The 13976-nt window shown below is 43.0% G+C and overlaps 1 pseudogene; it reads right to left on the bottom strand.

Annotated features, from left to right (window-relative positions):
* The window catches only part of LOC138247445 (chemerin-like receptor 1), a 28105-nt pseudogene extending 16247 nt beyond the window's left edge, over positions 1-11858 (bottom strand).
* Between the last annotated feature and the right edge of the window lie 2118 nt (positions 11859-13976).

Genomic DNA, 13976 nt, shown 5'->3' on the forward strand with positions numbered 1-13976 from the left:
CTCTCTCTCTGATCATGTTCACTATGTTTTCCTCCCCCCTCCCTCTCTTTCTCTCTTTATCAAAATCTCACTGTGCCTGCTGAAATTAACCCCAGGGAGATGACAAGGGCAACAGGAGTGGCCCAGGCCTTTCAAAACTGGCCACTGGGAACATGACTGGTGAAATAAAAGATGTGTCTACCCCTGCTTTCCACTGTATCTTCTTTATCTTGACAAATAACAATGGAAGAATTAATTCCCCACACGGCAAGGAAGATTTGTTGAAACACATTCTCATAAGAACCAGGTCCATACAAACTATTGCGTCAGCAATCTCAACCCTGGACATTTGACCTACAGTTTTCTACTATGCATCATAGCATAGTGGTGGGAACAGATTTACATGAAGAGCATTTTAACCAGCTCTACTTGAGATTATTAGTTTCAAACATCTTATGGGAACTGTTATAAGGAAGCCCCTCCAAGATAGTAATTGTTGGGGACAATGGAAGGGGTGTAGAATGCAGTGTTTGAAAAGATATATTGTGGGAAGAAGGGGGAGCCAGCATGCTGTGAGTAAGGGGTAGACTCCACATCTCCACAAGAGCAGACTGGAAAGAGAGATTTGAGGGATGCAACCAATGTAGGTCATTCAGATTACTTAGTAGATTGTTGGGACATCGTTAAATGCAGAATTTCCAAGATTATCATATGAAGATTCCATCATGATGTTCCCATTTCTGACGATGGGGACTGGGAGATGAGCTACGATTCATTCAACATGAACAGTTTCTGTCTCTAAAGAATCTTAGATATGCCAGTGCCTGAGATTAATTTACGCATTTTAACCATCATCTTGTTGTTGTTGCAGCTGACATCCATTGTTGGCAGGCAAATTGAGCTGATCCACGTTCATCACTGTGGCATAACATGAAATGATGTGGCCCTGTGGGAAAATGGCCTCTGAGTATCCTGCATTTCTCAAATATTCATTATCGTAGCTTCATTAAACATAGAAACAGATGGATATGATTGCCAAGAGAGGAAGAAGCGATGGTGCAACCCACATTCCCACAGTGACATCAGTATGAAAAAAAATACCAAACCTTTTTCACTTATTTTCCAGACAAAAAGGCATAAGTGTTCACATTATACTTGAGAATTGAATTAAAATATCAAAAATGTTACTAAGTATATCACCTCAAAATACAAGTATATAGTGATCAATGCTATATTATGGTTATGGCACTTATTTAGCTTGCTAAGATCATCTAACAAATGTGTGCTACCACCAGAGTAGGCTACAGAAGGAGGAATCTGTTACAATATTGCTACCTCAAGTTATCCATTATGTGTTGTACTGAAGCACATAGAAATGTTTAATACAACACTGTAGCATTAAATTCAGTTGGAATTAGCACAGACCCCAATGAGTGTCTATGAGCCCTAATAAAAAAAGCATAAACTTAAGAAGCAGGATTGACATCACTTTGTGGTATACCTGGAAAGCTGCTCCAGGTAGAGATTTCTAGTCATAATAATGGGAATGTCATATGACATGTCCCACGGGTCCTAGTGCCCTAATGCAGAATTGTATATAGCTTACATTTTCGCATGGGGCAATGGAGTTTAATGAGTTTTATTTCCATGTATTTGGTAATTTCCTTCCCCACACCCCAAGCAAATCTGGCAGTATACAGTTCCCCAACCTGGAAGGAGAGTTATTTGAGCTGTTGGACTAAGAACATATCTATTCACTTACAGAGTGGGAAAAAATAAGATCAAAGTTTGGTAATGCCCTCAAACGTATGTGTTTTTGAAACAGTCATTTCCCACCTGTTCAGTGGTATATACTACTACAGATACTTTGCACTTTGGAGGAGAAACACACTGCAGTATAGGAATCACATATCCCTTTTTGAAAACCTGGCAGAAGTAAAGGAGATATTTTTTACATAAAGTTATGTTTTCAAACTTAAATACCTTTGTGAATAAGCTCCTATATATGTATATATAAGGTAAGTTTGTCAGTAAAAACGTATGACAGATAATGTTCTCCAGGTGCTTCACTGAAAGTACATTGTCCTTCCAATGGCACCTTCAAATTACCTGCATGGCCCCCAGTTTCATCCTCAGTCCTACACTTCTGACAACTGGCTCATTTCCTGCCATATACATTAGTGATATTGCCAGTTAGTAATACTATACCACATACAAGTTAGTATGTTCCACAATGTGTAATACATTGTCCAGAAGCATAAAACCATTGGAGGACAATGGCCTGATTTTAAGTTAAGTAGAGTGGAACTCCCAGGTGGAATGCTGCTCTGTCCAATTAAAACCAACCCAGTGTTCCGACACTCTATTTTCTCAGATGTGGCTATACTGTATCCAATTTTCCTGTCCAAAAAAGGCTAGTGAATTCACAGGATTTAGGCTGTAAGAGTAGTTCAGGATCTGCCTGCTCCCTTGCACATCATGGGGAAGTAGAGAACACTCCTCCCTGCCAACATACAGCCTGTGCTGGCCCTTCATACACTAATCCTCCCCCTGCCTCTCATCCCACGATGGCCCCTGTGTTCCCACTTCCCACCTGCATAAATCCTGTTGGCGGTGATTGGGTGATAGTCTCTAGTTCTTTTTGCAAAACATTCAGGAGACGTTTTTATGTTTCTAATTGTCCAGAATTGCAATTGTGGAGGGGATAAGAGTACACTCTAACACCAGCTAAATGTATAGGACATTTTGAGCACCACTTAGGGGTCAGGCCTCAATCTCCCAGAAGCCACCAGCAGGGTCCAGGGCAAATCTTGTTGGAACTGGTCATCTGCGCTCAGCAGCAATTCCAGTTTCTTGACGCTTTTGGGTTCCTGGAGCTGAACAAGAGGTGAGTCCACTAGTCCTCGGTGTTGACTCTTCTGTCCTGGGTACAAGTTGGGAGTTTCTCTGTACAAATTAAACAGGAGATGCAGCCCTTCTTGTGTCTTCTGCAGGTCATGAGGTACCCTGCAGAGGGTACTGAAGGGCACTGAAGGTGCCACTTTTATTCTAAGGGCCAGCCTGTGGGTGGGAGAAACACCTGGCTCCTCCCTAGCCAATGGAGTAACCGTTTCCAGGAGTACCACTACCCTATTTTGCAGCAATTCCTGTGTAAACTATCCTAAAGTGCTCCTCTACCTAAAATCAATATGGCAGAACCTTTCTTCCCTTGTGTAAACCACTTGGCACACCACTGAGGTGTGCCTAGGGAAACAAGAAAACTCCCAGACCAGTTCGGAAAAAGGTTCCTCTCTATTGTGATTTGTGCCACACCAGCTATTTGGACAATGAGAGGGTCAGGCCTAGGTGTGAGATACATCTGCATATAACATGAAATGCCCCTTTGAAGCTTGCGCAATTGGAGGGCACATCCTCCCAGGCCAACCTGTGAGGCGCATGTCACATTTCCCCCAGACAAGGCTCATTTTTCTCTTTCCTGGGAGCCATTCACACCTCCTTGGAAGGGGTCAGCAGACAATTGGGGATTAATTGTGAAAAGGCTATTAGAGACTTCAGGCAGGAAAATGCCACCTTTGTCAAAATGGCATCTTGAAAATAGTAATTTAAAATCTGGCTTGACTATTAGATTGGGTTTTAGATTACTATTAATTTGAGTCCTTAAATCGTGGTTCTAGCAGTTCTCAGACTGAAGTTATGCACAATAAGGTGTTCTAATGTAGCCAAGTGATGTCCAATGACAGTGCCTGCCTTGCCACATTGAAAAAACAACTCTGGATATTTTTCACTACCATGACTTGTAAAATGTAAGTGCACATGCTCTAATTTTTAAATACAATACACCCTGCCATATTGACATTTAGAGCCTGTCTTTGGGGTAACTCATACTCATGAAAAAGGAAGGTTTAGGCATGGCAAAAGGATTATTTACCAGGTCGAATTTGCAGCTCAAAACTTCATACTCAGGCTGCAGGGCAGGCCTAAAGAAATGCTTTGCCTTTTCACTTTAGTTGTGTCACAATAGGTGCTGTAACTTACAGGACCTGTGTGCACCAGTTACCATATACTACAAACGTATAGGTAAGTTAAATGTGCCAAATAGGATTTTGACTCAATTCATCAAGTTTTAAACGGGAAGAGCGCATGTGATGGGACCTGGTGAGCAGGGTCTCAGAGTGCAGAATCCAAAAACCAACATCATCAGTCTACAAACAAAATGGGGGTGAAAATGGGAATGGAAATATTGTCTTACAGCAAGGTTAAGGGAGTAGTAATGTAACCCCTCTTTTTAGGTATGGTAAAGGGCAAAAGAGCAATAGTATAAAGGTTCCCTTTTCATTAATAGTCATATAGTCAACATTGTTACGATTTTATTGTTGTGTTAAATAACCAGTACTTTCCATCCGTCTCTACGAATCCCTGATCAAGTTAATATCAGCATATTGATGGTATGGTTGCACCTGGAAGATAAAGAGTTTGCATATTAGGATTGTTGTGTTAATCACCCTCTATGTATTAGTTTCATTTGGGAACCCTTTCTCTACTAAATTGATGGAACATTTCCTTGAACACACACACACTTCAAAGGACTTTCAGATCTCTTGGGTTCTGCATACAACCCACTGCAGCCACTGGTGTTGACTTTATGGTAATGTAATAAACTGGAAACTGCGAAAAGTGGCAAATATGTAGTAGTGGCTTTTATCACCTATCTCTACTAATAATTATTGTCCCATTGCCACCAAAAATACCATAGATATGAGCTCTTTATTAGACATCACTTTCATACTATACTGATGTAAGTGCAACCAACTACACTCTTTTAACTTTAATACTTGACTCCTTCAAGCATACTCAACATGAATATATTTTTAATACAACTGTGTGATTAAAGGAGTTGTCATTCTCCTGCCAGGCCGATATTAGGGTAAGGAATTTTAGCAAATGAGTATACTTTTCCATTCAGTTGTGTGCTGTGCTGTGCTGGTTTGCTGTTTTAATACACTGTCTTGAGTGTCTTTTGTTAGCTTTCCGCTATTGTGAATTAAAAGCATGTGTTATTATTTGAGTATAAACCACACTGGTTTATTCTATTTAATATTCCCCTGGTTACCAATGTGAAGACCAGTGGAGGTAGTAATTGCCTATTTCCACACATGAGAGAACACACCAGTGTGTAGTAAGGGATCCTCATAAAATCCTGATGGATACTTGTGACCTGTTTTGAGGCATGAGCAGAAACATGTTGACGCTGTAATGGATGAAAGGGGGATTGTACCCATCATAATCCAATCTATTGTTTTAACAATACCTGAGATACCTACTAATGAAGGCATTGCCTTTAGGTCTACCCCAAGCTATTTTTAGAATTATATGGATACCATCATTATCCATTTATAAGCTTTATTAAAACCTCTCTCTCAAGTGAGGTTGAGTTCGCCCTGGTAGTGTCAGCTTACCAGGGTACGCTGATGAGGTGGCATGCCACAACATATGGGTGAGGCTTCCTCATTTAATAAGACTGGTCTACTAGCAGATCCTAGGGTTTAGATGGAGTGATCAACAAGATCATATCCCCAATTTCCATCGTACCATTTGTATTTTTTTGGCTTGATTAGGAGAATGTGTAATGGATTTGCCTCTGTATCTCTTTTGGTGTTAGACTTACAATCACTTACCATGTGCAGATTGTACACTAATGACCCAGCTGCCAGCATGGGCCCACTCATATCAGCGGGCCACTCCTGTCTCTCTGGGTGTCATGGTTCGAACACTTTGGGGGTCATTCTGACTCCCGCCGGCCGCGGTAACTGCGGTGCCGGCGGGAGCCGCCAGAATACCGCTGCGCGGTCAGAAGACCGCTGCGGTAATTCTGTGTTTCCCGCTGGGCTGGCGGGCGACCGCCAGAAGGCCGCCCGCCAGCCCAGCGGGAAACCCCTTCCTACGAGGAAGCCGGCTCCGAATGGAGCCGGCGGAGTGGGAAGGGTGCGACGGGTGCAGTAGCACCCGTCGCGATTTTCAGTGTCTGCATGGCAGACACTGAAAATCTTTGTGGGGCCCTCTTACGGGGGCCCCTGCAGTGCCCATGCCATTGGCATGGGCATTGCAGGGGCCCCCAGGGGCCCCACGACACCCCTCACCGCCATCCTGTTCCTGGCAGTCAAAACCGCCAGGAACAGGATGGCGGTGAGGGGGTCGGAATCCCAATGGCGGCGCAGCAAGCTGCGCCGCCATGGAGGATTCCACAGGGCAGCGGAAAACCGGCGGGAGACCGCCGGTTTTCCGTCTCTGACCGCGGCCATACCGCCGCGGTCAGAATGCCCTTGGGAGCACCGCCAGCCTGTTGGCGGTGCTCCCACGGTCCCCGGCCCTGGCGGTCCATGACCGGCAGGGTCAGAATGACCGCCTTTGTCTCCTTTCGGTTTTTGTGCCATCTGCGTCACAGCCATCTGAGAGGACCATTTTGAGGAGATCTCTGAGGTAAAACATAATGGAAACTTATTTCCTTCTCCGCATCTCACATCTATCAGTGAATTTTGATGGTGAAGAGCAGTAATGTTCTGTGTTGGATTCCATGTCTGGAGCTAAGAGGAGATGTGTTTTAACAGGCCATTCCCAGGCCATGACCAGTGTAAGTTTTTAAACTTATATTTAAAAACGTTTTAGGTGTCATCTGTTGAGGATTTTGCACTTATCTTTTCACTTGTTTTCCCAGGAAGAATAAAAAGGATTCTGATCTAAGCACATATTTTGATAAATATTCTTAAGAGAACCTGTGATATCTAATGTGTACAGTTTATGAACCGGTCACGTTCAAATGATCTCAGACCTCAGAAAACATTGCAACAATAGTGAAGGTAGTTATTCATATTGGAATTGGCAAATAGATTAGGATACTCCTGGCATATAGTACTAAGTTTAAATTGTAGTTTCTGATTATCAGAACCTACAGCACTAACCTGGTGTTTTTCCTTGGGGGTGACACAGATCCATGACAGCTGCTCTTTCCCAATACCATTTCCAATCTAACACCACCCCGTAAGGCCAATGCGAGGGTATGCACCACCCACGCAGGGAGAAGGGGAGTGGGATCAGAGGCATCTAAAGGATTTTGGGGGCCTCAGGCAAACATAATTTTGGGCCTCCTGCTCAGAACAACTCTGAATTTATTATCCATTTTCAGCTTAATCATAACATCAGCAACTATGGTCTGATCATTGACAACCCTCTTACTTTGAATATTTAGGAGACATTGGAGAACTAGGAGATCTTTTTCATATTGTGGGCCCCCCCATCATTTCTATGTTAAACCACTGTCTTGAACTGTCCTGAAAACTTAATGATGGGGTCCCTAGAGAGGTGGTGGCCCTGGGTCACAGCCCACTTTGTCCATACCTTAAAACATCTCTGAGTGGAATGAGAGAAGAGAGATGTGTGGGTCACATTACAAGGTAATGTCCTCTAGTGCAGTCTCCAGTCATCTTCCAGCTACTATATTGTTATGTGTTCCCAATGAGTGGTTATCAAGATGGATTGAAAAAACCACTGCAGAACAATTTAAATTGTAAAATACCCAAAAATGTTTGCCATCAGGGGAACACCGTTCAGAGACGCCAATTTTAAAGACACGGGCACAGAGTATGATAAGAGTTTACCAAACCAGCATACACGTTTTCAAGTATGTGCTTTCTGTGATTAAAAAAAATAGCAATCAGTTTATAATTAGGTAATGTCCTTTCATGTAAAAACTAAATTTAGTTCTGAGTAAGGACTGAGAAAAGAAACAAAAGATGCTAGAACTAATTGGTTCACAGGGATATGAGTCCTTACCGATGATACTCTCTAACCTGCTGGTCACTTGAACAGCAGCTGTTTTATCATTTTGCCTTATTAGTTAGATCCCATAATTGCACTACTCTATGCATGTTCTCAGTGCTGAGATCTGTGGGCCACAGAAGTACACTCTGGTATGCCGAACATAGCCATTCATCCTGAACAGAGTAGTGAAATGAAGAGGAGAGCTAAAGATGTGGGCACAAGTACAACATATGTATGAGAGATTGTGTGTAAATTTTTAGGGTCCTTGCCGTAGTCCACAGTGGAGACATATTTTCTATTTGAAAATATTTGAAAATAATGCAAACAATTAAAGGATCCAAAGTGACCATGGAATACTGAAATTCCTAAACACAGTTTTGAACAAACTATCCTTCAGATATGTAATTCTAGCAGTGTAAACAGAGATATACCTCTGTCTCTAAGGTCTCATATTGTCTTGTCTCTTAGTTCTGGCAGTGTGAGCTGTGAGACAGTGCTACCCTCGGAGGCCTGAATTTGCAACCTCAATGTGGAGAGTAGTTCTGTTGCCTCTGAAACGCCTGGCATATCCTATGTAGATTGAGAGACCATATGAGACAAGACCTTGTAAGCTGTGTGTGGCGGCTGTATGTGATTTCATAGAATAATTATTTAATGGAACGCCATTACTGAGAAGCCATTTTTCTGTTTAATGGAAATTTGAAGGAGGAAATTTTAAACTAATACGTGGAATTCCTTTTTTTAAATTAGCTTTAGCATGCTTATTTTTAAGGTAAGAATGTCATTGTAGTTGGTGTGAAAAGTTATTTGCTGTTGCAGGAAATAAATGCAATACAGTTTCATAGCAACAAGAATGATTCAGCGATAGAGAAAAAACATTTTTTTACGTAGAGCTTTTTTGTGAGTACTTTACATAAAATATTTTGTATACAAGTAGTGCAAGGATGTCTAAAGTACTACTCTTAATTCACCTGCATTAATTAGTGTGTGTAGCTCCAGAGTTAACACTTCTACATGAGCCTATAGGGCCTGATTCACAAAGGTAAACTTAGACGTGAAGTCTAAAGCTGGACTTTAAGTCTATCTTTAGACCTAACTTTAGACCTGGAGTCAAACTGAGACTTAAGGTCTAAACTTAGACTTTAGATCTAAACTTGGTCTTAGGTTTACCTTTGTAAATTAGGTCTATGTCATTTAAGGGCTGAGGGACCCCTTGCTGTCTAACCAATGATGTACGTTCAGTGTTACCTGAAGTATAGATCTGGTTTGTGAGGCTAGAGCCAGTATGCTTTATGTAAATCAGTTGTACTCTTTTCATGTAATCTGCAAGAGAAGTTTGACTCAAGACAAAGCGCTACTGAGTAACACACGCCTTTTAGATTTGTGTAATATAAGTGGCTGTGATGTGTGAGACCTGTGGGTTTTGAATCCACCAATGGACACTTCTGCTGTCCAAAGCTTGTTGGTCTGAAGAATCTGAGGCACAGACCTCCTGCCAGGCCTGTCTATCCTGAGGGATGGACCTGTTGCTCAGGGCTGAGCCTGGGAGATACCCCTTCTGCCCGAGGCCTGAGCTTGTGTATGATGTATGGTCAGATAGATGGCTCAGGCCTATCTTTGTAAATTATTTGATACCTGAGACATAGATCTGATGTATGTGACAAGTTTGTTGGCACAGGAGCTATGCATCTACAGTTGTTTAAAGCAGATAGCACTAAGTTCAATGTAATGTGAGAAATAGCACTGCCATCTGAACCTGAAACTTAAAGTTCTCTGTCAGCTGAAGGTAAATCTCCTGTGTGACGCACGAGCTTCTAAGGTTTGAGATATCGATCTGCTGTTTTAAAGGTGAAATTGGTAAAATGTGTGTAGCATAAAGTAAAGATCTTTGCTGGGTAGGTTATACCTTTCATTCTTTTAACCTTTTGTTGGATGGATGAAGAAAATATGGGCTCTCAACATTATCATTTTCCGTCGGAAACCTCATTTAAACCTCCTCTGTGTTTTTCCATGTCTGAGGGCATATCACTCAGCCTGAGAACTGATAGCTCTGTTGGAGAATTTTCCAATTTCAGGCCTGTGAATGGCAGATCCTCTATTGTCTGTTTCAGCGGCACATATTTTATCTGCCTGATTTCTCTAATCAGAGGCTTCAGCCTCTAGGCCGCCCTATGTGTCAATGCAGTCACATCCCATTCAAAGGTTCAAGAATATGATCGTCTTGGAGAAGAGGTATGTTGTTTACGCTGTTGACGAGGGATCTCTGTTAGAATCCTATACAAGCGCGACTAAAAATGGTGAGAATCTGGGTAGTTTTTTACCTTTTCTACTGTACAATTGTAAATATCTGAAATGTAATTTATTAGTGCATTTAAAAGCTGTAAGTTCCCACATCATGCACAAGATTTCTTAGCGTCTCTCAACACCCCTATAAGGTACACCACTCCATGACTCTTCAGGTGTGCCCTATATTGTTGCCAATTCATCCATACTTGCAGATAATAACTTGTACTCACAGAGATACAAACGGTTCATTTCTGTGCCTCCTGTGCCCTCTGTGCCGACTTTGCCGGCATCACCCAGAAACCTTCTGGGACCCCATGATCTCCTGCCTGAACCCCATGATCTTCCTTATGTACCTGCCCACCACAATTTTTCCTTGATCATGCCACCCCTGGGCCCATTGCTCCTCATGTGCCAGGTTGCATGTGTGCTCCTACTGTACCCCAAAGGTGGTGTCTACCTCGCCCCACTGTCCTTCCACGGGCATGATCCCCTTTGCCTGCACCGCATCACAGGTTTGGACATCACAAACTCTGCCTCCCTTCCCCCGCCTCCCTGTAACTTCCACATCCGGCCATCTCACATTGTCACTGGCTTCATTGGCGCTGCTGCAGCTCTTCTCCCAGGGTCAGGATGCAGAGGTGACGTAGCCGGGGACTGATTGGCTGAAAGTTGCTGCTGCTGTGTGGGCGAGTTTACCCGGCTGCCCCTGCTATGGTACCTGCACTGGAAGCCTTATTAAAGCTTCTCTGTGTGTGGTAGTTACTGCTGACATACATATGGGCCTGTCAGTCAGTCAGACAGCTTGACAAGGAGCAGTTTAAGGGCATATGTTGTGTGGGGATGGATAAAGAGTTTATATTGCAATAACGAGGGCTTATACAAGGTGGGAAATACAAACTGGCAAATAGGTGGGAGGGGCTGTCTTGGATGAGTGTGTGGTCCAGATGTGGACACAGGAGGCAGCTCCTATTGTCAAAGTCAAGGAGGCGAAGAACTGCACAGAGTACAACAGATTCATAGGTTTATTCTGTGTGGTGAGATAAAGTGCGACCCACTCTAATAAAAAATATTTTGGAGGTCAGGATCAATATTAATTAATAATTATCAACTGCTAGCATAACCACCTCAACCACTATTCTTAGCATCTGCAGAGACTGCAACCCTTTACACCTGTAGAAATTCTGAAACATGGAGATTAAAAAAAAGTACTTTACAAAAGTCACAAATTTAGATTAAAATTGGCAGAGATGAAATGTGTCAAAGATAGATTTCTGTAAAATAAATTTCTCACAAAACATACATTTCATAGAGGTTTTTGAAAAAGACTGTTTACCAGATATTGTGAAACCAAACAAATCTCCCGATGTACACGAGCGTTTTAGTATCACACAGTGCAGAATTTACGCAGCGCTATCCATCTGTGCCGGAAGAATTAACAATTTGCACAAACATAAATTAAAGGTGTTGTTTTGGCTATAAAAACGCTTTAAAACGCAAATCTGCATTTAATAAGCCTCTGGAATAGGGGATATGCTTACTTTAAAACGTTATCGTCGAAGTAAGCAACGGGGAGGGACGTCCTTTTGATTCTGAAGAAATGTGACTTTATAACAGACCACAGTTGGGCTCAACTGTACAAGTAATACATTTTGGTGACTTACCTGTCACGGTGGAAGCAGGCGAATGAGTACAGGCGGTGCCGTGTCCTCTACAGACCACCTAAACCTCCTCTCTTAGAAGGCTCGTGCGCTCTGCCAATCTTAGGAAGAACTCATCTGAGAAGAAAAATGAAGGTCTCACGAGAGTGCGGAAGTCTTGCAAGAAAGAGTCTGTGGTTTTCCAGGGAAGTACGAAATCTCCCCGAATCTCACGGTCCCTCGCGCTCTCCACTGGCTGCAGAGAACTCTGGCACAATACAGGCCACACGCAAACTGCAGAGTAGCAGGGTAGCGCCCCGACACCATCTGGTTTGTATTGTGGGAGTTACAAATCTCTAAATGAAAATAAATACACCTAGTGAACAACATGCAGCCTGACAGACGTGTTGACCTAATTTTGGTAGAGTCATGCCAGTGACAGGTGATGGCACATGATGCTACTTGGTAACATGATGGGCCGTGACTTCACTGACTCGCTGCCCCCTGGCAGACCAATGTCTGCCAATACTTTATCAATATAAACGTATTGGAAAGATGACTGTGTAGCAGGTTAGTAAATAGTAATTTAAGTCAGTCGTAGACAAAATGCTACTAATGAAGCCTTACTGTTTGCTCTGTGTGTTTACAGTGTTAAGCCCTCTGCCCAGGAAGTATCTGCTGTTAATTGCCTGCCACTGTGGCAGGCACACCTGCCAATTGCAGCTTCCTGCTCTTTTTTTATACCCATATCTATCTGCATCTATGCCACCCACATGCCCATTCTCAAGAAAGCATCCACTGACCCAGCCACGCTTTCCAACTACAGGCTCATCTCCCTCCTACCATACCGAGCAAAGGTCTTAGAGAAACTAATCAATCAACACCTTCAGACTCAAACACAGTACAGAAACAGCACTCATTGTCGCCACAGAAGACATCTGCAGGACAGAGGAGACACTCCAGCCTTCAATCTCTTGGTCTTCTCTTCAGCATTTGACATAATCTCATATCCCATGAGGTGTGTGCACCAGATTGGCATTTAAGAACCCGCTCCCTTCTGGATCAGATCCTTTTTAACTGATAGAACAAAAGCTGTCCGCCTGGCACCTAATTCCTTGGAAGCCGTAAATTCATCTGTGCAGTGCCTCAAGGTTTATCACTCAGCCCACCATCTTCAACACATACATGATCCCTCTTGCCAAAGTCATCTGCACACACAACATCAACACCCTCTCTTTCCTGATGACAAGCATACTGATTCTCTCAGATAAGACCCCCAAAACAAGACAGAAGTTCACCATCAGCAAGATCGAAGGTGCTAACTGGATAAGAGGCAAGTGTTTTAAGCTCAATACTGACAAGACAGAAGTAATGATCTTCAGCAAGAACACCTATCCATGAGACTCCAACTCAAACCTCAGACCTACACCCAGCGTCCGCTCCAGGAACTTCAGGATATTCATCAACAGCAAACTGAACATGACGTTACAAGTCAATGCCATCACTACATATTACTACTACACACTGAAGACGTTGAGGAAAATCTTCAAATTGCTCCCAACCAACACTAGAAAAACTGCCCTCCTGCCCTAGTCACCAGCAAGTTGGATTACAGGAACACCCTCTCTGCATGGCTCACAAAGTAACTCACTAGAAGGCTACAAATGTGCCAGAACTCAGCAGCCAGACTCATCCTCAACCTCTCAGACAGAACTCACATCACACCACAGCTTAGGGAGTTCCACTGGCTCGCAATACGCAAACACACTCATTTCAACTCCTCACACATGCACACTCAAGGCACCACAGAGCTTAGGCCCTAGCTACCTAAAGAATCACATCTCCTTCCACCAACCACCCATACACCTCTGCTCTGCAGGACTCCTCCATCACCCATCCCACCGATACACAGAACCACATCAGGAGGACGGTTGTTCTCTTCCATCGCTTCTAAACTGAGGAACAGCCTCCCACTCCACATTAGAGTCTCCTCCACTCTTCTTGAAGCTCTGGTGCTTCAATTAACCAACCTACCATAGGCAGGACTAGGCACACACACCTGCTCAGCACCAGGATGCCCTCATGAGTGATAGAGAAGTTTATAGATACACATAAAATAACATATCTATAAATATATTTATATCTATATATATTCACCAAAAATAACCAAGGGTTGAAGTGTTAAAATCACAAGAAGTAATTTAAGGTCCACCATGGGCTGCAACTGTCATACCTGCCTTGTCCCCTTGTGACCCTGGC

The sequence above is a fragment of the Pleurodeles waltl genome, chromosome 7 (assembly GCF_031143425.1).
Source record: "Pleurodeles waltl isolate 20211129_DDA chromosome 7, aPleWal1.hap1.20221129, whole genome shotgun sequence".
Classification (NCBI taxonomy): Eukaryota; Metazoa; Chordata; class Amphibia; order Caudata; family Salamandridae; genus Pleurodeles; species Pleurodeles waltl.